At 41.5% G+C, this 25,019-nt stretch overlaps 1 long non-coding RNA gene across 1 annotated transcript in view; it reads right to left on the reverse strand.

Annotated features, from left to right (window-relative positions):
* The window catches only part of LOC113248959 (uncharacterized), a 31,095-nt gene extending 7,378 nt beyond the window's left edge, over positions 1-23,717 (reverse strand). Inside the window, exons 1-6 of the long non-coding RNA XR_008961537.1 lie at positions 20,706-23,717; positions 16,750-16,972; positions 14,683-14,879; positions 12,750-12,988; positions 9,298-9,430; positions 852-913 (exon numbers count right to left, since the gene is read on the reverse strand). This is a non-coding gene — a long non-coding RNA (uncharacterized LOC113248959). The remainder of the gene's footprint in view (positions 1-851; positions 914-9,297; positions 9,431-12,749; positions 12,989-14,682; positions 14,880-16,749; positions 16,973-20,705) is intronic.
* Between the last annotated feature and the right edge of the window lie 1,302 nt (positions 23,718-25,019).

Here is a 25,019-nt window from a genome sequence, read left to right on the forward strand (position 1 = left end):
TGAGGTCCAGAAACATCATTAGTAAAAATAAAATAACGTAAAATAAATATAAAAGCATATTTTCCAATAAATTCATCTGACCATTTCTCATTATCTTAGATTTGTGATTCCAAAAATGATACCCTGAATTACAAGTGGAAAAACTGAACTAAAGACTAAAAAATTTACTTAGGGTCACACAAAATCCCAGGACCAAATATGCTACATTTCCAGATATTTTCTAGACGCAATCATGAAAGTTTGTATTAATTAGCTACTTGCTACTTATCAGATATTTTTAAAAAGTAATTTGCATAATGAAATTTGTTCCAACTTAGCTATAAGTTGCTTTTCTAACAAATGTTGTGCACTGAAATACTATACCATCCTGGACTTTTTACCAACCATGCTAATGGTTCTTTAGGTAAGGTTAATGACATAATTAATATTATATCATAAATCCATCTGCATAAAGATTGTTTCCTTTTACTGTTCTAATTCCAAAACAATTAATGTCCTAACCTTCTTATAAAGTAGCTCAAATTTGGAATGATTTGAACTAATGCAGTTATTGTAATCAATGTAAGTATTGGGATGCCATAATAATAAGACAAAATGTTTCAAAAATGCCAGTAATTATTCAAAATTTGGAGTCATATTTATTCTCATCCTCTCTCTGTCTCTATCTCTAAGAGTGAGACAGAGATAGAGACAAAGAAAGGATGAGAATAAATATGTCAGAATTTTCATAAAGAGAGTGCCTTTGTAGTATGAGACATTTACAAAATCCATGCTGATTTATGAGTCAGACATTTTTGTTTCTGGCAGAAATGTGTTCAACATCCTGCATTTGGTCACATTGGATTGCTTACCATTAATAGACTTCGTCTGGTTCCTTTATTTCTGGGTCCTTCGTAAAGAAAGAAGGCTTTACCTGCATTAAGAAGGAAAGGGAATTAATTCCATAGATTGAAAATTCTGCATATATGGCACACAAAGCTTTTCATAAATAAGACTTCTCATTCTGAAAGATAAATACATATTTTTTCCTAATAGTTTATTATGTAGAAGCACCTTACAGGAGTTTAAAGAGGAGAAAGGAATAGTTTGCTGAAATGACAGCAATATGAAATGGACATTTGTTGGCATGTATATACACTTGATTTCTATTCAGCTATTCTGAAATAAAAGTCTAGAACCCTATTTACACAAAATGTTAATCCAACAATAAGACCCTATTAATGATGATACTCACACCTAATATTCTTATTCATTACACTCAATATTCCGTGAAGGTGAAAGGTTTGATTATACCTATGTTCCATACTAGTACTCAACACATTATGGCCCCCCAAATCTGGCATGATGCCTATTTTTACAAATAAAGTTTTATTGGAACACAGTCAAGTCCATTCAATTACATATTACCTCTGGCTGTTTTCATGGTACAGTGGCAGGGTTGATCAGTTTTAACATTGATAGTGTAACCCACAAAATTGAATATTTACTACCTGGTCCTTTCCAGAAAAAATATGCTGACCCCTTCTCTACACAACAAATATTTTCTATGTTTCTTCTGCCAATAACATTCAAGTAATAAATAAGCCAAATGTGTTTTTCCACTTCTGCTCTCCTCTGCACCCATTCATTCAACATTTACTGAAGGCCTACTATGAGCCACACATAGTGACCTCTTTATATGAGATCTCTAATGCACATGCACTAAAACTGAATGAGAGTTCTCTTAGCCATGATATTTAAAGAAGAAATGCTCTCATTTCAAAGTGAATTTTCAATGCTTTTTAGCCATTAATATTTGCTTCCTGATCGTCTCTTGCCTGAATTTAAAATTTGGAACTAAGTAACTAGACGAAGATCGCATCTCTTTTCTGGGTTTGGTAGCCCACGTCCCACAGAAGAGGCATGTGCCTCTGTCTGGACAGTGCACCCCAGCCTCCACTGGACCCTCTCCCACCCAACCCTGAGAAAACTCTCACTGAGCACAGATTGAAAAGTCCTGCTCTAGTCCATTCCTCTAAGTCTATGAATCAAATACTCTACAAAACAATAGGGATCTATCCTTACTTTTAAAGATCTTTAGAACCAAAAACTCCATAGTCTTCCAAAGTAGCTCATGTCAATGTCCACCAATTTCTCCAATGACAAAACCCCTTCCCTTGTCTTTTTCCTTTAAACTCGCTCACTTCTAGCTCCTTCAGGGAGCTGGCAAATAACTTCCAGTATTTTCAACTCAGAATAACTTACACTTCTGTGGTTAGCACATGTAGGGAAAACAAATCTTTTAGTTTCTTTGAGCTAATAAAAGAAACACTTCCATAATGGGCAAACATGTTATGAGAATTCTTCTCACACTGGGGAATTCTGCTCATTCCCACAAATTGTCCCACGTTAAAATTCCTTGGTAAAGTACATTAAATGTCATTTTAAAGATAGTAAAGTTGCAGTGGTCTAAAAACAAGTTGTTCCATAAAGATGGGTGACGGTTGGTTTCTTGTTGCTCCCCTCTCTTCCGTTTGCCAGTCCCGAGGAAACACAAATACTCCTAGAGATACAAGAAATCAAGGGAACAGAGCATGGCTCTTTGAAGCTGCTAGATGACACGTAAAAAAAATAAATAAATAGATCAATGTAAACTCATCATTGCTTCCAGGAAATAAACACAACTTCCACGTTGCTAGTCTTTATAGATAAAACAGAACATGTTTTGCTATTTCATTATTTCACTTCCACTTAAATTTCAGCAATAAGATGAGAGACTCCAATGTGTCACCCATGTTTAGAGAGCCAACTTGCTAATTAGAGAAACAAAAGGATAATTTATTATAACACAGTTAGACCCAGATACTATTCCTTCTGCTATAGTCATCAAAGAACTAAACTGGGCTAAGCTCTGGCCCAGACGTGAAATGATTTTGAGTGAACGACCATGGCTCTTTACAACCCACCAGAATCATGGAAATGTTCTGAATTCAATCTGAAGTTCTTGGAAAATAGAATACTCTTAAAATAGCACAACTGAACAAAGTAAGCCCAGGAGCAACAGAACTGGAACCTGCTCAGTAAATGCTGCTAGGCTCTGAAAGAATGGCACCAAGCCCCTGAGCCTCACAGAATGTTTTCTACTCCAAATGGCAAGCTCTTTTAAAGCTATACATCTCCTTCAATCCATTCATCCATCAGCAATAAAACTGCTTTGATGGGATTGATTTAATACTTGAGAGAGTCCTGAGTTTGATAAATGCATGACAGCTGCTTATTTTGGCCTCTTTTGCATAGCCGTAGCTAGCTCGAGATAGAAATTCTATTTCTTCCCTTTGTTTCGTTTATCGGAACATATTCAGGGTAACTGTTACAGGGAGCAGAAAGGAAACAGGTCCTGGAGTCCTTTTAGCACATTGGTTGGGTACCGTGCTGGAAATGGGCGGCGGGACGGCTTAGAGCATAATTGCTTTGTAGAATGATGAATTACATATGGAAGCCACCATCCACAGATAGACCCTCTGTTGGGTCTCTTCAACTCCCTTCAAGTCAGGAGAGGCTTGCTACCTTGTTTCTTCCAGCTACCATGCCTGCCACTCTGGGATGACCCTCCCTGGCTACAGCAACATTTGTGAGGTTCCTCAAGATGGCATAGGCCTCTCCACCACCCTTACTTGACTGCTCTTCCCCAACTGCTTCCTTAAAATTTCCTCCAATCACAAACACCCAGATTGTTATTTTCCTTGTGTTTCTTTGTAGCAAGTCCAGAACTATCCCTTAGTGGCTTTATGTCATCAATTAGGGATTAAAAGTATCTTTTAGATTAAGTGGCAGAAAGGCATTGCTGAATACACCCCACTCCAGGTAGGGAGGTAGAGGGCTCATTGCTGACCCCATATGCAGTGTGGTGTAGTGGAGAAGCTACAGTACAGTTTGCCCTGTTCGCTTTCCTTGTCTAAGAGTACACAGTCATGTTTGGATGATACTCTAACAGATGGCTATATATTCACCTTTATACATTTATATTTATTATACATTTTTATTTGGTTCTACACATTTTAGGAAAATATTTCAGAAACAAATAGTACTACACCAAATCAAGGTGATGTAAAACATGATATGCTTCTTCTCCCAGGCAAATGCTTCAGATTCTTGAGAAAGATAGTGTAACTCTTAAATTTTCATTCCAAACTCGAGGGCAGTTTCAGAGGTCACTTTTCCCGCATCAGAGCTCTTACTCTGCCTGAGTTATTCAGTTAGAAGCCCCTGAAAGACAGCTCTCCATCACAGCTCTGGCCGACCCAGGGGAGGGGGGTTCATCGCATTGATGACACAGGCTCATTAAGACAAGGGAGGGCTGGGCCAGGGGAAATGGCTGGATGGAAGCAGACAGACTGGGAACTAGACTAAGCTGGGAGGACCATGCAACAGAGGAGGGGGTGCAGCGGTCTCAGCCTTTATGAAGAGGGCGCTGGAGTGGGTATGAGAGTACCTGGTCAGATCTGCAGAGCAGGGAGCCTCTAGGGAAGCAGAAGGCAATCAAATGTTAGGGGTCCAAGGGCTGCTGTGGCAGCTGTAGGAGATCTCTCTGTACAGTCCGGCACAAGCAGCCAGCACCCCGGAGAGGGGGTATTGCACAGGGGTCAGGCAAGCCAACTTGGGTTTAGGGAACAGCAACTAGGTAGCCCAAGATGCTGGTCCCTGGACTGGCTGAGATAGCAGAGACAGATAACCCTGTGGCTAGGGGAGGGCCTGGGTAATGGATCAGATGCGGTTCTGGAAGGAAAGAGATGCACACAAAAAAGGGAAAGGGAGAATTTCATGAAGGGACTCTTTTCAACAGAGGGGGTGGGGTTAAAGAAAACCAGCAGGGGACCCACTGTGCTCCCAAGTGCAGGTGAGGGGAGGAGTTACCACCAGAGGCCTGCCTGGTGGGTTAAGGGGAGGGAGCCGGTGGGAACTGTCTCTTAGGGGTTTTGACCTACAGAGTTGTCGGCGTGGCAGCAGGAGAGGCCCACCAAACAGACATTGCACTGCCTTGAGGAGCATGGCCATTGCCAACACAGGTCAGGCAGGGAGGGAGCCCAGGCATGGACAGACACATTCTCTTGTCTTCTCTTCCCTGGTCAGATGCAACAGAGGGAATGGGAGGAGGGCGACCAATGCGGGAGACACAAGACAGCCCCTCCGAGTGCAGGGCAGGGGGCACAAGGGTGCAGAGTGAATTTGCTGGGGCAAACTAAGAATATAGAGCACAGCGAGGACACTGGGAAGGATACGCAAGCCCAGAAGTCACACTTAGCAGCCCTAAATGTGAGTCGGCGGAGGTAGACCTGCTTCTAAACCCACAGAGAGATGAAGACGTGGGAGGGGGTATCCTAATGATTTAGTTTCTACTCTTTTTTCCCCCAGCTTGACCCAGGTCTGAACCCACACCTGGGAGTCATCGCTGCACATAGAGTGGGAGCAGAGGAGATAGAGGCTGGGAAAGCAAGGTAGGGATGACCTGCCAATACAGCTCTCCGTACCCCACAAATCTCAAAAGCGTGTCCACTCTGATACTGGTACTTGATTCTCAAGGCTCCTTATTTAGTGGATCAGGTGAGCATCCATGGTCTAAGAGCCATTCAGAAACCTAAGGAAATTTAGACAGCCCAATAAGCTGCCCCCCCAGCTCCCCCACCTGCAAGCATATTGATCACATGAATCACGAAGAAGTTTGATTAGAGGAAAACCCACTACCATTAGAAGAAATTTCTGTTCAAAGGAGCCCAGGAATGGCTCCCTCATCAGCACAGACCACACCTCCACACCTCCTTCCCTCTGGACTGGAGCTGCTGGGGGAGTTGGGGAGGCGGACAAGGCATGGTGCCGCTGCCTGCACTATGTTTCCTCCTGCTGCCCTTCCCCACTCACTGCTGATGCTGGAGAAAATAACATGATATAAACAGCCACAGCCAGTGCTGGGCAAAGCCAAAGCCACTGCTACTTCCCTGGTCTCTCTCTTTTAAAGCTACTCACCCAGCTGGCTCCGTTACAGCTCCCCCAGTTGCAGTGGTTGTTTGCTTGCTTGTTTAATGAGGCTCATTAGCTTCTAGGCTGTAGCAGGTCAGACCACAGTAAAGCACTCAAGCCAGTGCTCCCCTAGCACAACCAGCAGGGTCCCAGCAGGAGCCCCAGCACCCCAGCTCTCCCCTGCCTTCCTCCTCCGCCAGGCACAGGCACATTCTGAGAGCTACAGAGTGCCTCTCTCTTCTCTCTTGTTTGATATCACAGACCTGGTGCTAACTATCCATCTCAGCCTTTCCCTCCCCTACTTTTATCCACTAGGTTTTCTTTAGGAAACATAAATTTTACGAATGCTTTGCAAAGGTGAGATGATGTTGAAAGAGAATAAAATGGTGACAGCAATCACATCTGTGTGTATGTTGCCCGTAGTCTCATTCATCTGGTGCTACACAGCTTGGAAGGCTCATAATTAGTTTGACCCAGAGACTCTGGGACCTTCCAGAATCAGTTTCTAGAAGAGCAACACAAATTGTCACCATTGTAATGAAAGCCAGCATTTATTGAGACTAACTAGGTCCCATACATTAAACTGTGTGGTTGTTTATTTATTTATTTATCTTTAATCTCCACAGCAACCTAATGAATTTTGGATTATTCACTTTAGAAATTAGCTTAGAGTGTTTAGATAATATCCCCCAAGATGAACAGCTTGTAAATTGCAAAGACAAGATTTGAAATCGGGTGTCCTGGACAGGTTAATCTTAGCACCTGCAAGACCTCCTGACCCATGCTGAGCCTCTGCTCTAAGGGAGCGCCAACACACCTTATAAGGCAGAGGAAGGGGAATATATTCATTTAAAACAGTAACAATGTCCTGAAACTAATGTTATATTTGTGTCAACTATAACAAACAGATAACAATGCCAAAGCATGGAATCCATAGCATCATGAATGTGAGAATAAAATGTCTCAGTAAACATGGTGTGTGGGTCTGAGCTTTCACCTCATTCATATCTACGTATTCTTAGACCCATTTCTTAGACACATTATGTTCTTGGAATACTACATAATTTACATATTTGCTTTTCAGAGCACGTCTGGAACTATTTAAAGTTCAGAAAAAATATTCTTCTCACAGCTCCCTTAATACATTAATACATTAATTATTATAAATATTATTAATTCACTATCTATGTTTAAGTTGGCAAACTTCTTTTCCTAAAGTGCCATTTCCAGTTTCTGAACTTAAGCGGGTCCAACAGAGCTCATGACTGCTGTCCATATGGGCCCTCCCTGATGTCATGACATTTTTTCCTCGCTTCCCAAAACCCCACTGTGATGCGTTCTCTTCATTTCTAAGATCCACAGACATCAGCAGCAGTCCTTGACCAACTCAACTGAAGGAGGACCTCTCTTCTGAAGACTCTTCCTAAATGTCTACAACTCTATCCCTTTAATGCTCACCTTTCCTACCCTAAAGAACACCTTTCCTACCTTTCCTCTCCAACCCATCCAACCCCCCCATTATATTCCATTACTGTTCACTGTTTACTCTGATGTTACATACCATTTGCTTATTCCTTTGTACCCATTAGCATTTTATTAGCTTTGCCCCAACTCCAAAGTTGGTTTCCACACTGTCCAGCCACACGACCTATGCCCATGCCCCACCTCATTTAAGGCTCAGCCTTCCAGAGAGTCCACCCAAGGTTCTATATTAAACAGCTATGCTTGGGAAAGGTAGCCTGGCCTGGCAGGTAGTGATGAGAGCAAGGAGGAACAGCCAGGGCCAATATCCATTGCACTGATGACTTTGACCAGAGGAGTCAATAGGAACATCAGCAGGGACCAGCAATTCCCTTGGGAAGCCAGGCAATGGGCAGTCTCCCTTCCCCAGGCCAAGACAAGCTGAGTCCAGAGCTTAGAAACTAAGGGCCATCCAGGCAGAGCCGGTGATATAAATGAGTGAGGGCACCGGAGTGCAACAATCAGGAGTGGACATGCAAACTTTAGCGTTCCTGCCCTGACAGAAGGAGCCAGCCGCTTCTCAGTTTACCCCACATATTACCACATGGGATTGTGGTCAGTGGTGCCAGCTCCTCTGATTTTGCCAGAGAACTCAGAACCCCAGATTTTTATGTGAAATCTCCCAGTTTTTAAACATTGTTGCCCAGGGCGCCTGGGTGACTCTGTCGGTTAAGCCTCCGACTCTTGATTTCAGCTCAGGTCATGATCGCAGTGTCGTGGGACCGAGCCCCAAGTCAGGATCTGTGCTCAGTGGGGAGTCTGCATGGGATTCTCTCTCTTCCTCTCCCTCTGCCCTTCCCCAACCCCCTTAAATAAATAAATAAATCTTTTTAAAAAATTACTGGCAATTTTAACATATTTTTAAACTATGTGTGCCCTTGACCATGGACATGCAGGTGTAACCTAAAGACTGCCAGTTTGCAACCCCTGCCTGATATCCAAAAGTTAAGGCCAGCTCCTTCTTTCTTTCTTTTCATTAGATGGTTTTTTAAAATTGTGATCTCACTGCAGCATCCAAACCCTTCCCCTTGGCTTTTCTTGTGCCTTCTCCTCCTCTGTGTTGGCTCACATCATCCTAATCCTTCAGTCCAAACCCTTGCTCCCTTCGCTCATGCCGTCCTTTTATCAAAATTCCATTTCACAATTATACAACAAGACCCAACCCCCCAAATCAAACACAGCAACTTATGAAAGCCAAAATGAGTAAAACTTCTAAACCTGGCATTAAAAACCATCTAGTAGACTCCTCCGTCTCCTGAGGGCACTTTAGATGTATTAATATTTCAAAGGCTCATACTTGAATTTAATTTATTTTTTATTCCTATTTGATATTGCCTCATACATACACTGTCTTTCCTCTTTAAATTCTTGAAGAGCCACATCAGCTTCTCCAGTTCAACTGCTTCCCAAAGGCCCCCAGCTCCTCCCCCACAAACGTAAATGTGCTAACATTTCAGACCTCTGTCTTTGGAGTTAGCTGACAGTGGTGCCGGAAGCCCCCTTGGGCCTCCTGGGGGCTGTGACCTGTTTGAGGACCCATGGCCATGACTGGGAGCTCTCTGAGGGAACTCTGCAAATATATTTCCAGCACCTCAGCAACCAGACACCCTGCCAACACAGAGGCACGTTCATCCCCCCTTTCCTGGATTCGTCCCAATTTCTGGTCATTTCACAGAGCTAAGATGTCAAAAACAGGGCCAATCTTGCATCTACAGAGAGTAGGCAATTACCTATATACTGAGATTTAGTCAAAAATACAATAAAAACGAAAAACTTCCCCACCTGTTCACGATGGCTGAAACCTCAGGCCAAGTTTTTCACACCACCACAGAAATGTGAGAGACTGTGCCCTGGAAAAAACTTCAGCAAACTCCAGTCCATCCCGAGGGGGAGCTACCAGGTGTCAGGCATTTTCCTGGAAAAGCAAAGGGAGGAGCTAGGGAAGATGTGGGGCCATGAAGTCCATGAGAGGCCCCCCCAGGAGAGGGCGAGGAACCTGAGATGAGAGGCCCGACAGTCACTGCACTATTTTGTCCGAATTGCTTTCCTACCTCGCTCCCACTTTGCTCCTCTGCCAACCCTGGAGCACAGTCTGGACCTTTCCCCACCCATAGGGGAGAACCTGGGGGAAATACTTTAATCCTTTCTCCAGGCATTAAGGCAAGATCATAGCCCTCACTCCCCAATCACCCCCAGAACTCCCACACCACCCCAGCATTGGGGCCATTGACACAGACAACGCAGGAGACAGATGAAATCTGCTGGAGTGTGAGGCTGCTAATTCCTGCTGCTGAAGACTGAGGCGAGCCCTTTCTCATGGAGGAATTTCACTTCTCCTGGTCCAACAGAGATACAGCCCAGAGGGCAAACTCCCATGTTGGGCATAATTCTTCGGGTGAAATGTTTAGAAGAGTCCTGCCAACACAAAGCAGCAATTTCCATGCAAATTCGTGCCTGTGGGGAAAAATGCAATTGGCCTAACAATGGTACTGCTGGGACACCCCCTTCCCACTCCAGTGAGGTGTGGAGGCAAGGCTTGAAGGAAGAGATCTATCTGTGCAGCTTTTCTCCCTCTGAGCGTGCCAAACACGAAACGACTCCTGTGTTCCAAAAGGGGTGTTTGCTCCACACTGCTGCTCAATGACAGGGACTGCATGGAAATGAGAAGTCATGTTCCCCTCCTTCTCAGCGGGCCCTCGAGAACAAAGGCAGTGTTTTTTCAGAAAGAAAGGAAAGAAAGAAAGAAAGAAAGAAAGAAAGAAAGAAAGAAAGAAAGAGGGAGGGAGGGAGGGAGGGAGGGAGGGAGGAAGGAAGGAAGGAAGGAAGGAAGGAAGGAAGGAAGGAAGGAAGGAAGGGGAAAGAAAGAAAGAAAGAAAGAAAGAAAGAAAGAAAGAAAGAGGAAGGAAGAAAGAAAGAAAGAGGAAGGAAGAAAGAAAGAAAGTCGGGATGTTTGTGTTTTGTGAAACCAAAAAGTCTGGTTGACCACATGGAGTTTACAAAGAAAAATAAGAATAACAATCCACTAAGCTTGGTTAATGCCAGGGGGTGACAGGGCTGCAAGCCCCTCGTCAAGATTCTGATAGCCACACTGGGGCAGCGGTGGATGTAGTGGTGGAAAGAGTTCAGGATCCGTAGATTGTTCTGGTCTCCACCAGTAGTATTAAGTTGAACTGGGGCAAATTGCAATAAATGTGATGTTACTGAACTAGCTTGGGGTACAGCTACATGTGCCCTGGTGTGTGAAGACTTCCCCAGGGCTTTCCAAGGGAAGGGATAGCTTTGGGGAATCAACTGCTAAATCTTCAGCTTCTGCATGTCCTTTTTCCTGAAATTAATTTGTCTAAGATTATGCCACAAGGACTCTTTCTATCTCCAGTAGTCCTTTTCTGACTTTGCAAGAAAAGCATACCCTTCACCCACCTCGATCCTACTCAGGTGCATTGTCCTGGGGTGTCAAACCTTTCACGGCTTCGGGGCGGGGGTGGGGAATGGGATAGGCCGGTGATGGGTAGTAAGGAGGGCACGTATTGCATGGTGCACTGGGTGTTATACACAAACAATGAATCATGGAACTTTACATCAAAAACTAGGGATGTACTGTATGGTGACTAACATAATATAATAAAAAATTATTATAAAAAAAAAAAGCAAACTTTCATGGCTTCTTCCTGAAGGACAGTCCTTTGAGAGAAGAGCAAGCGAGCTTCAGAAAGGAATATGGAAGGCAGGTGAAAAACTCATGGTGAGCCTCTTTTGTTCCTTCTTCCTTCCCCTCACTTCCTTCTTTTCTTCCTTCACTTTTTTTTTTTAACTTTATATGTTGTATAGTTTATTTAGGATGTAATGAATGTGAAATGCTCTTCCTTCACTTCTTGAGAGTCAGAATTCAGGAGCAAGATTTCAAAGGGTTGCATGCTAACACACTTCTTGAATTAAAAAATGAAGCGAGTTTTTTTTTTTCCTGACATGAAGCAAGTCCAATTTGGCAGAATGGTTTGACAATAAGGACTAGCTTTGCCAATTAATTTATATGATGGACACTCTCCATAAATTTAATGAGCTAAATCTGCAGTTCCAAAGTTTTGATGAAAATATATTTTAATCACGGATATGATACTCAGTACCTCATCTAACATATACTTTGCAACTACTTAAATTTATGATAAAAATTTTAGATGTCAACTCAAAAAGAATCTTTCAGAATTCTTCATGGAGTACATGAGCAACAAAAAGACTGAAGCCACTAGTCGAGTTGATTCTTTCCAGGTCAGAGTGGTCGTAAAATTTCTTGGTATCTTCTCTTTCTCCCTCTCTCTGCACCCGGCTCTATACCTCACTCTCCTGACCTTGCCCCACTGCCCTCTCAGTCATGGCATTTGAGAGGCCTTCGTTACCAGTGTTCAGTATCCCTTTCAGCTCCCACAAATTAAAACACATCTGAAAAACCCAGAAAAGTAGAGGGAGAAGATGTGGGAGCCAGGCATAAAGTCCCCAAAACACTTCCTAAATATTTTGACCATCTAACAGATGAGGGGACCAGGATGAACAGACTGAATATCTCAACTGTTTCAGAAAAAATCATAAACTCATTCTGCTCCCAGTTCCCCCACTGGACTAATTTAATATTTCTTTCCCACTCGTAAGAAATAGATATGATATTCAAGGCCAAACAAAGTGGCAACTTTTCCTTTTAGTCTTTTTTTTTTTTTACTTTAGTACCATTGACATTAATATTGGTTGTAGGTGTACAACATAGTGGTCCAACATTTATATACATTACAAAATGATCACCATAAGTCTAGCCACCATTTGTGGCCATGCAAAGTTCTTACAATATTATTGACAGCATTCCCTATGCTGTACTTGTCATCCTCATGACTTATTTATTTTATAACAGGAAGTTTATACCTCTCAATCCCCTTCACCTATTTTGTCTGTCCCCCCACCCCCTTCGCTCTGTCAACCACCAGTTTGTTCTCTGTATTTATGAGTCTGTTTTTGTTTGTTGTTATGTGTTTATTTATTTGTTTTTTTTTTTTTAGAGCCCACATGCAAGTGAGATGATGCAGTATCTGACTTATTTCACTTAGCTTAGTACCTTCCAGGTGCTTCCATGTTGTCCTAAATGGCAAGATTTCATTCTGTTTTATGGCTGAGTTCTATTTCATCAGGGAAATACACCCCATCTTTTTTGTTCATTCATCTATCAGTGGACACTTAGGTTGCTTTCATACCTTGGCTATTGTGAATAATGCTGCAATTAACACGGGGGTGCCTGTATCTTTTCAGATTGGTGCTTTCAGTTTCTTTGAGGAAATACCCAGAAGTGGAATTACTGGATCATATGGTGCTTCTATTTTGTCTTTTGAGGAAGCTCCACACCGTTTTCCTGAGTGCAAACTTTCTTTTTAACTTTCTCTTTGTAATGCCTCCCATTGACACAATTCTCTTCTTTTGTCCACAACAACCGCTCCTGGATGTGAAATTAGGAGGAAAAATTACTTAGCTATAGAGATACAGATAGAGATAGATGTAGAGGTGGAAGTAGAGATATCCCCCATTCCCTTTGCTTGGTGGATAGAAGGCCAGAGTGGTGAGAATCTCTGTCCTTACCAACAAACCTCGGAAAGGAGATAAACTTGATGACTCTGATTAGCCATACTAGCCAGCTGGTTCTCGCTCTAGACAAAAGTCGTAGAATTTTTCATGCCATGTCCCCTTTGGTCATCTGGTAAAGTCTATAGAATCCTTCTTTTTTTTTTTTTTTTCAGAGTGACTGTACATTTTTTTGTTTATTGTGGTAACACTTAACATGAGATATACCCTTTTAACAAATTTTTAAGAGTACCATACACCTAAAAAGAACATGTAACATAAGGTCTACCCTCTTGGTGAGCTTTGATGTACACTCTAACTATAGGCACTGTGCTGTACCATAGATCTCAAGGACTTGAGAATTGAGATTTTATCCATTCATCCATCGATAGACATTTTGGTTATTTCCATATCTTGGCTACTGCGGGAATAGTGCTTCAATGAACATGGGAGTGCAAATACCTCTTTAGGATCCTGATTTCAGTCCTTTGGGAAGTGGGATTATAAGGACCCCTTTTCAGAATACATAAAACAAATGAGTAAGATTGCAAAAGGAAGATAATTACCTTAAAATACTGTTATCAAAATATCTTTAAAAGTAATTTTGTGGCATAGTGATATATGTGCTTCTTTATTAACATGTTAAATAGCAAGGTCAGCATATCCTTCAGGAATACTATCTATCATAATTTTGAAGCAGTAATTAGTATAAATGATATTTTGAAATATCTGCAACCACTGTAGTATGTTATAAAAATATCTATAATTTTGTGACAAATTCACAGATACTGCCAATATTACTGGGGTCTGTTGGCTATGTACATAATACAAGAAAATGTTACATTTCAGTTAGAGCTTAGTGAAAGTACACACTTTCATTTTTTCCCATCTAAATTCATGGATGCCTTGCTCTAAACAAATCGTGACTCAGGCAATATTTTGAAGACCTGCCTACCTTCCTTTTATGCTCCCCCTTTACTATTCTGGTTGACTCTTCCTTCCCCAAGCACCTACCCTATGGTAGTTTCAATTAGCTGACGTAATGGTTCATGAATAACAACTACCATTCATGGACCGACCATCTACTATTTCGCATACATCATTTGTATGCCTTATAACAACTGTCTAAGACCTTTTATAAATGAAACATCTGAAGCTCAGAAAGGTTACACAACATGACAAGGCAAAAAAGTGGAAGACTGGTATTTAAACTCAGGTCTGTATGGCTTAAACTTGTTCCCATTTCCACTACATTAAACTGCCTCCTTTCAGCTTAGAGAAATGTTGCATTTAATAGGGATTCTAAAAACCAAATACCTCCAAGAAATAGATTTCTTGGAATTCCCGATATAATCAGAGGTAGAGCTACTTGGAGATGAGGAGTCTTTAGATACTCTCTAAATCTTGTGAAATCAGCAACGGTTCTCACTCACTGCCCCGTGTCTGCAGAGAGGGAAGGAACCAAGTCAAACACAGAAATCTATCCCTAATCCCTGAGAGGGCTGCACAAGTTACGGAACCCTACAATACTTTTGAAAGACAAAGAGAGATTATAAGAAGGGTATTTTTCACCTGGTTGCCATTGCAGGCAGTGTTCTAGCTGCATTCTGGGTGTTTTGGGTTTTTTTTAATTACTCCAAACACAGTAAAGAAACATTATAGAGGAAGAACTGAGTGCCAAAAATGAAGAAAAAAATGGCATGGAGGGCTCTCCTCATCTGTGCAACTTGACAATGGCTTTCTGTTGTTACCAGTAGATTTCCCACAGCCTAAAAGGAAGAAAGTGTTGGTCAGAGGAGGGAGAACATCTGAATCACTGTTTCACAGACGACTTCTGCAAACAACTTGAAGGCAGTGTCCTCCCATCAGACTGTAAACCTCCAAGGGAAGGGATCATGTCTTTGGCAGCTCTATGCTCTGGAGCAGCCAGAGCAGGGTCTGGCACAGAAGACATTCACAGTGATTGTTTAACTGAACTAAGGCAGCACTGGCCTGGGAACTTCCTCTGTACCTCTTCAGGACCTCCAGGCATTTCTCCATCAGTTGAGGACACTCTGTTTCTAGCAGGTTTGTTTCCTGGCCACAAACATCTTGATAATGCTGTCATTATTAATCATTGAAATGATGCACACCTCTATGTCTTCCTTTTCTCCTTCTCTCCTACCATGCTTCTTTCTACTTTAAGACAGAACTGGTAAGTATTATACCTACTGCAACCTCTGGTTGACAGATCTCATCTGGCTTTTTACTAATATTTGTCAAGCTCAAATATGTAGTGTTCTATTGAGTGCATTAGAAAATTAAGATGGATGGGAATGGCTTATCTTTCATGTCTTTCATACTACAAACATTGCAAAAAATTTTGCACTAGTGTCCAACTAAATTTTCTCCAGTCTTCCTTATCCATTGTTAACTCTAAGAAGCTTTTCAACAAATATTCAATAAGCACTTATTCTGAGCTTCGTACTATTCTAGGTGCAAGTAGTAGGGAATACAGTGTGGTAAGTGCTAAGCTGCAGTATCAGTGAAGATCTATGAATGAATGAAGAAGTTATACATTTGTAGTTCTTCCTAGTTTTTAAATTATTTCACGTATACCAGGTCATGTTTTTCTCGAGGCCACATTTCCTTCCCTAGGTGGTAGGTAGAGCAGGTATTACCAAGTATTAACAAGGTTGCAAGACTTGCCCAAGTTCTGACAATGTATCAGTAGAACTAAAGCAAGTATTGAAACCACAAAGACCTAGCCCAGTACTTGAGACACCACTTTCATAATCCATTCCTTTTCCAGGCCGACTGCTTTCCTATATAACCAGCATCTTTCAATAAAACCATGCCCATATTCCAGATCTCACAAGCCTACTCATGATGGAGACCCCCGTCATTCTCCATCTCATCCCCAAAGTTCCACATGCAATTATTCTACCAGGTCAGTGAGGAGAAATGGTTAATAAACTATCTATTCCATACTTAGGGATTCCACTTATCTTTTCTTGTGTAACAAATTATTCTGAAACCTAAGCGTTTAAAACAACAACCATTTCATTGTATCTCGTGATTGTTTCTATCAGGAATTTGGGCTGGGTGCCTCATCCATTCCACGTGATGTTGATGGTGATCACTCTGCTGTACCCAGCTGGCAGATGGCCTCAGTCACATGGTGTCAGACATGGAGAAGGCAAATGCCTCTAACACTGGGACTATCAGCCAGAGCCCCTGAACATGACCCTTCTAGTATGGTAGCCTCAGGGTAATCTGGACTCCTTACCTGGAGTCTCAGAGCTCAGGAGTGTAGAGGTGGAACCTGCATGTCTTTTGTGACCCGGCCTCAGAAGTGATATAGCTTCACTTTCATAATATTCTTTTGGCCGAAGCAGTCACAAGCCTGCCCAGATTCAACAGAGGAGACATAGTCTATACCGCTACTTCTCCATGAGAAGAACATCAAAGGATTCATGGCCATGTTTTAAAACAGCCACATATGGGTTTCTTATAATTCCTTTTCTTGGCCAAGAGTTGTTTCTGTTCCCATCCCACCCATTTCCTCTTCGCAAGTCACCCAGGTTTGCCAGTCCTCTTCTACTTGTTCTGCGCACTCTGCATGTTCCTGTCCCCTGCAGTGTAGCGTTGGATGCTCACCTCCTGTGTCAGGGCCCTCATTATGCACAGTTCTCAGCCATGGTCTATGGCTACATGTGGTATACACAAGGGACTGAGCCTTCATTACTTTTATTTAAAGGTGCTGCTGCTGGCTGTTTAGTGCCAGGAATGGCTTCTTTCTCCACCGGCACTGTGTTTGCTTTGCTCCGTCCCTGAGGCATCCTGCTCCTTCCTTGAAAGTCTGTCAGCTCTGCAGTGATCTCTGCCAATAGAAAGTGAACTCTCAGAGTCAGGTCTTTACTTGTTCTAATAGGACATTTTGTGCTCTCAACAGTACACTTGAGACTAAAGTGCAAAATGGATAAGAATACAAGCTTTGGGGTAAGAAAGATCTGGATCTCTAATCCCTGCTCCCTCGCATATGTGTGATCTTGTCCGAGCTACTTAATATTGCAAAGCCTTAGTTTTGTAGTCTGTGAAATGGAGACAAAGAGATATACTTCAGGGCACCTGGGTGGCTCAGTTGGTTAAGTGTCTGCCTTCGGCTCAGGTCATGATCTTGGGATCTTGGGATTGAGCCCCATGTCGGGCTCTCTGCTCAGCAGGGAGCCTACTTCTCCCTCTGCCTCTGTCTGCCACTACCCCTGCTTGTGCTCTCTCTCTGTCTCTCTTTCTTGCTCTCTCTCTGACAAATACATAAACAAAATCTTTTTAAAAAATAAAAAATAAAAGAGATACACTTTATAGGATTGTCAAAGGGATTAAAAGGTACTATGTAGACAGAGCAATTATCACATGGCCTGGCACTCAGTAAATACCCACTAAATGCTAATGAGTATAGTAGAAGCAGCACTACTAGTAGTAGCAGTGGTAGTTAACAATATCTAACTGGTAAAGGACCACAATGACATTAATTAAAGTACTCACGAATATGCAAATGAATTTTTAAAGCTCCATTCCTTTCTCTATAGGTACATAAACTGGACTCAAAGAAAATCTGTGTACAAATATGGGTATGGGGGCACCTGAGTGGGGCAGTCGTTAAGCGTCTGCCTTCGGCTCAGGGAGTAATCCCAGCATTCTGGGATCGAGCCCCACATCAGGCTTCTCTGCTGGGAGCCTGCTTCTTCCTCTCCCATTCCCCCTGCTTGTGTTCCCTCTCTCTCTGGCTGTCTCTCTCTGTCAAATAAATAAATAAAATCTTAAAAAAAAAAAAACAAATATGGGTATGGACATACATACATATATGTTAAGTCAAAATCTGTTTTTTTCTTTCCATCAGGTATATTTTATTTATATTTCTTAAATGTCCGCATGGATATTTTTTTGTCAGTCATTCACATCAGCTTTTTAAGTAATTTTTACTAAGAGAATCTCCCTGTCTCAGAAAAGCATTCAAATGCAGTGGTTGTGCTCAGTAGATCACAAGGAATATGGCATGATGAAAATGCCTCCAGAGCACAATAAAGTAACACCTCAATATTTAAGATGCCTGGATTTACTCCAACGACTGAGACAGTCTGCCTATCACCAGTTCAGCTTCAAAATATAGTTCTTGGCTCCAGTCCACAGTTCAGTGAATGTGATCAGTGCAAATACAAGGTGATAAATCTTAAAGATACTGAACAAAGTTATTTCCCAACACAAGAACACAAGGGACAAGACAATCTTGATTAGTCGATGCCCATGCTAGTATTTCATCTTGGACTAGCTGATGTGAAGGTTCATGTTATTGACTCCCTGTTTGAATCTTCCTTGGAAAAAAGCAATATTCTACTTTGAATTGGTTATTATCACAACACCCTCTCCATAGTTAAGATCTGTCAATATTCCTTTATCTGGGAGATGCTTAAGGTCCAAGGTTTTACTGGTCCTGACATGAAGTAATCTGCATCACAATTCATGTCACAGTTCAACCTTTCTGAACAAGTGAGAATCCTCCCAACAAGGACTCTACCAGCCATTCATCTACAGCTGTTCAGAGGAAAGTGGGTAGATGATAGAGTTAAGGGCTTTTTAGAGGGTCTGAAATTCTACTTCTCAATAGGCAGGAAAGGACTGAAGGAAACATTGAAAGTTCCAGGTTCAGTGTAAGTACCGTGTCTTAATTACCTAGGGCTGCCATCATGAGGTACCATAAACTGGGTGATTTATCATCTCATAGTTCTGGAGGCTAAAAGTCCAAAACCAAAGTGTCAGCAGGACTGGTCCCTTCTAAGAGCTATGAGGAAGAATGTGTTCCATGGCTCTCCTAGTTTCTGGTGGCTCCAGGCATTCCTTGGCTTATGGCTTTATAACTCCAATTTCTGCTTCCATCTCTACATGGCCATTTTTTTCCTGCTGTGGGTTTATATAATCTTCCCTCCACGCATACCTATCTCATTGTCCAAATTTCTTTTACATAGGGACATTTGTCATATTGGATTAGGGCCCATTCTAATGATCTCATTTTAACTCAATCACCTCTATAAAGACCCTATTGCCAAATAAAGTCCTATTTTTAGGTAACAGGGTTTAGGACTTCCACAAATATTTTTTGGGAGACAGTATGTAACCCATAATATACAGTAGGCAAAACTTTGAGCAAAACAGAGCAAGGAAATGGTGCAGTCATATTACAGCAATGTGGACCCAGGAAAAATGCCAAAGTAATACAAAAGATTCCCATTCTAGTGTTCTAAAACCACTTCTCCTTTGTTTAGTCTCCTCTTCTGCAAGCGACTATTCACGGCATTCCACTTTCAATCTCTATAATTCAATGCAAAGAGAACAACTTGATACCTTTCCCCCCAGATCTGTTCTGGGAAATCTAGCTCCCAAATAGGTTCCACTGTTAGGCAAAAGATTCCCCCGAGTTTTCTGTATTTGTTATTTCCTAAGCAAGAGAGTTTGGAATAACTCACAGCCAACTGCTTTGTATCTTATTTTGCTAAGAGTAATACATGTGCATGGTAATTATCAGTAGACCTGCATTAGTTGCAAATTGACAAAAATCCTCCCAAACGTTAGAACACTGACCTCTCTTTCTCGGAAGAATATTTTTCTTCTCTCCAACTCTGGCCTCCATCTTCTTAGAACCAACACATTCAGGAAAGGTTTAAATAAAGAACCTATAGTGTTTATGATGTTCTTAGGCCATAAACAATGCCTCTGCCAAAGACTAGGCTCCTGGAAATGGACTTTCAGTGTCTCTCAAGTACACTTCAAGGAAGAACACTGTGAATCTGGGAATATCTCCTTCCTTTACCAAAAGAACATATTTTAAGTTTTGAACCTCCTAAAGGACTAGCTACCTACAAATGTTGTATTAGAAATGAGGGACAAGGGGCGCCTGGGTGGCACAGCGGTTAAGCGTCTGCCTTCGGCTCAGGGCGTGATCCCGGCGTTATGGGATCGAGCCCCACATCAGGCTTTTCCGCTATGAGCCTGCTTCTTCCTCTCCCACTCCCCCTGCTTCTGTTCCCTCTCTGCTGGCTGTCTCTATCTCTGTCGAATAAATAAATAAAATGTTAAAAAAAAAAAAAAAGAAATGAGGGACAAGAGACCAATTCATAGAAATCATATCTGAATCCAACTTTGGATATATGTGAGACTTTGCTACTGTACCCACAGCAGAAGAAATAATGTAGAAAGGAAAGCCACTGTAAGAAATGCGTAGACTCATTTTTGCAACTGCATCTTCATCTTACATTGGGTGCTGAGTTTTGAATATTCCAAAGTCAAAAGAGCAGCCAAGGTTCAAGAAATACGTGGGGGTGCCTGGCTGGCTCAGTCAGTAGAGCATGCGACTCTTGATCTCGGGGTCATGAGTTCAAGCCCCATGTTGGGTAGAGAGCTTACTTTTTTAAGAAGAGAGAGAGATGTGAAGAAACATTAGAGAAAATTGCCTGTTCACTAGAACTTATAAGTTAGAGTTACAGAATTATTAATAATTGTAATAAATTTAAAAAAGAAAAACAGCATCAAAAGAGCATTTAATTGCAACATATTTTTACCTGAGAAATGGATATTACAGAAAATCAAGTTGTGGAAGGTGCATTTACAGCAATAGAGCCCAAGATTCATGTCCAACAGTAGATTTCTGGATCTTTCAAAAGGTGCCAACGTGTGCTCAATGAAAGAAAAAAAATATTAGAATTATCTTCCCCAAACTTGACCTATTAATTTCAGAGATAGAAGTCATTTAGCTTAATGGTTGTTTGGCTACTTGTGCTTGAGTACTGGTTTTGGATATTTTTCTTTGAAGTGAAGTTGTAGCTTTATCATACATACATATTTTATGACATCTCTTAATATCGATATGTTGTAATAACTAGAATAGTTGTGTTGCATGATCTCAAAACTAGGACAGCCCTTAGAGATTATCTAACCTTTCAAAGTGACTTTTACATACATATCACTGTATCTCATATAAGCTTCCAACAACCCTGAAAAGGAAGTAGAAAAGATGTAATTAACTCAAAAGAATACAGAGGTGCAGAATGGATGTGGGACTTGCCCAAACTGCCCCCTAAGACAAACTCAGGACCTCACACTTCATGCTCCCTACATCATCTTTTCCATTTCTATTTCATGCATGTGTCACCTCCAAACAATTTTCTCAGATACCCCCCCCCCAATCTTTGGCCATAATTCTCAATAACAGAATCACCCATGACGATGACCATGAAATTTCTCAACTGTTCTCGCTTTCAACTCCATCACACTTTAGCCCCAACTTGGGTTTTCCCACCACTAAGAACTGTTCACCTCTAAGATTTCTAGTCAGTTCTTATATTCTGACACAATCTCCTCACTTTCTGCTTCCATCCCCACTTACCTACTCAACCTGCCATTTGCCATTGTCTGTCAGTCAGAAAACACCTATTGAGAATCTACTGTAGCTGGGCCTGGGAAATCAGTAGAAGACTAGCTAACCACTGGCCCAGCCCATCCTGAATCTTCCCCCTCAGCCAAGCACACGCTTTGACCTCTTAGTCCTTTGGTAACTCCCCATATCCCAATCCACACCTTCTCTGATGGCCTCAAATATCTTCCCAACAATAGATGATCATTTCAACTTTACCCTCCCTGGCATCCTAAAATTCTTCAGTTCATTGATCTTCCAATTCCCAGATCTGAGTCCCTTCATCATTCACATTCTCTGCTCCCAGATTACCTTACTGCTGGTTAAGATCATAAAACTATGATGACAAGGTCCATCACAAATTCAAATTCTCCAACTTGACCTAAGACTTTTAAATTACTCTAAAAATTCCAGAAAGAACCAAAAAAAAAAAAAAAAAAAAACAAAACAGGTGGATGTTTTGAAGATGCAAATTTTGGTTTGAAATAAGATAACAACTTATAATCACATCAGCTAACCAGGAACAAAATAGTAATGAGTTTAGTGTTACTGTTGGTGCTTAGGTAGAGTTCAAGAATTCCCAAACATGGGGCACATGGGTGGCTCAGCTGTCAAGCATCTGCCTTCGGTTCAAGTCATGATCCCAGGGTCCTGGGATCGAGTCCTGCATCAGGCTCCCTGCTTGGCGGGAAGCCTGATTCTCCCTCTCCCACTCCCCTCCCTTGCTTGTGTTCCCTTTCTCGCTGTCTCTGTCAAATAAATAAATAAAATCTTAAAAAAAAAAAAAAAAGAATTCCCAAACATGACTGGCTAGAAGGAACACTTGAAGAGATTTTTTAAAATACAGACTCCCAAGTCCTACTTCAGACTAGTGAAGCAGAACTTCCAGAACATGTATTTCTAAAGCTCTCTAGGAGACTCTGATGCAGCCAATCCACAGACCAACATCAGGGTCCCACTGAGCTACCCTGTTGACTATGCTTTTTTCCAGGACACAACAAAAGGGATTTCTTCACCGAAGAGGAGTCTGGGTTGGATGATCAGCCTTTATATTTTATTTCCTCTTCTTTTTTTCTCCTCTGCCTAAACCTGAAATCTGTTAGTGTTATTCTCCACCACACATGTGGCTTTTAGAGCTCCACACACTGATGCAGCTTGGGAGCACAATCCCCACCCCCGCCCCGGATCAGCTGTGTCAGTCCAGGACTCCAGCCAGTCTAAAAATGGCAACGGATATGCGTGTGAATCCTGCTCTTTCCACATCCACCAACATGAAGCACCCACAACTTCTCTTAATTTTCCCACTGATAGGCACTGACGACTTGCTTTACACTCCACTGCTCTCTCGCCTCATTTGTAATGACTTTATGTTAGCCAAAATGAATGTTTCTTCGTGTCTGCCCTTACAGCAGAAATAAAGGCGAGATGAATATCATGTCTTTGCCGGACTAAACACATAAATACATTGCTGCTGCCGCGGCCTTGGTGGACTCTATCGAGTGCAGCTTATGTCACTGTTTTTGAAACATCTTTATGGTCAGTGAAAAGATCAAGCATTACCTCCAGTGATGGTAAGATCCAAATAGCCACTTCCAGTAACATCCCTGAAGATGAGTCATAGTCTGATCAGTTGATTTATAATAAACCTTCCCCACATGTATCTTGATAAAAGCAGACCTTTCAAGATTTTTTTAAAAAGTCCCCTACCAAGGCTTTCTTTTTCATACTTTTCATTTGCCAGATTATACAAAATTATAATTTTCCTCATTTACTATGGGTTTGATGGATTACACAGTCCTTAAAAAAAAAGTTACCTGCAAATACAGAAACTTGACCCCAATTTCATATACACACAAAAAAACAGGTAATTCTCTAAATGTTGTCTCTTCTTGTCTTTTTTTCATTAAATTGCAAAAGGTTTCATATAGGTCAGCAAAGCTGGTGCCTCCTTACTTTCATTTCTGTAACAATCTTCTTTATTATTAATAGCAGTTATGGCAATAAAAGTAATAATAATGTCTACATTTCTTCCCAAGAGCAAAAAGGTCTTGGCCCTGGGTACCAACATACACTAAAATATACAACAGGTGCTGTGAATCTTTTTTTTTTAACATCTTGAATGTCTTAAACAATTTTCCTTTAGTTACTATTCCCAGTTACTAAAGGCAAGAGAGTGGTTTAAAAAAAAAAAAAAAAAAACAATTAATTAAATGTCCTTCTTTCCTTTTATCCTTTTAACAGAGCAGCCTTACATTTTCAGTCTTTCACGTCTCATATACACATCACAAATTCATTGAAATTGAACAGACATTAGAGAAACACTTCTGTTTTCTTTTCAAGGAAGAAGGAAGGCCAGAATTGACATAGGGGTTTTTCCAACGGGGAAGGCAGCTAGAGAAGACGGCCATGACTTATCTAAAAGCACGCTGTGTCTCTGAGGAAAGATGGGCTTCGCACCCCCAGTCTGAACTATTCTCTTCTCACCCTGAATCATTCACCCCTCCTCTTCCCTTATTGAACCAGCTTTTTGTTTTTTTGTTTTGTTTTAATTTAAATTCAATTAGCCAACATATACTACATCATTAGTTTCAGATGTAGTGTTAAATAATTTGTCAGTTTCATATAACACCCAGTGCTTATCACATCACGTGCCCTCCTAATGTCCATCACCCAATTACCCCTCCCCACCTACCTCCCCTCCAGCAATCCTCAATTTGTTTCCTAGAGTTAAGAGTCCCTCATGGTTTTTCTCCCCCTGATGACTTCCTATTCAGTTTTCCCTCCCTTCCCCTACCATCCTCTGCCCTGTTTCTTATGTTCCACATATAAGTGAAACCATATGATAATTGTCTTTCTCTAATTGACTTCTTTTGCTCAGCCTAATACCCTCCAGTTCCATCCACATCAATGTAAATGGTAAGTATTCATCTTTTCCGATGGCTGAGTAATATTCCGTTGTATACATATACCACATCTTCTTTATCCATTCATCTGTCTATGGACATCTCTCGGCTTTTTACACATTTTGGCTATTGTGGACATTGCTGCTATGAACATTGGGGTGCAGGTGCCCCGTCAGACCACACCTACATTTGTAGGGTAAATACCTAGTAGTGCAATTGCTGGGTGTAGGGTAGCTCTATTTTTAACTTCTTTAGGAACCTCCATACTGTTTTCCAGAGTGGCTGCACCAGCTTGCATTCCCACCAACAGTGTCAGATGGTCCCCCTTTCTCTGCATACTCGCCAACATTAGTTGTTTCCTGTCTTGTTAATTTTAGCCATTCTGACGGGTGTGAGGTGATATCTCATGTGGTTTTGATTTGTATTTCCCTGATGCCAAGTGATGTGGAGCATTTTTTCATGTGTCTGTTGGCCATGTGTATGTCTTCTTTGGAGAAATGTCTGTTCATTTCTTCTGCCCATTTCTTGGCTGGATTATTTACTTTTGGAGTGTTGAGTTT

Source organism: Ursus arctos, unplaced genomic scaffold (genome assembly GCF_023065955.2).
Source record: "Ursus arctos isolate Adak ecotype North America unplaced genomic scaffold, UrsArc2.0 scaffold_1, whole genome shotgun sequence".
In the NCBI taxonomy this organism is placed as follows: domain Eukaryota; kingdom Metazoa; phylum Chordata; class Mammalia; order Carnivora; family Ursidae; genus Ursus; species Ursus arctos.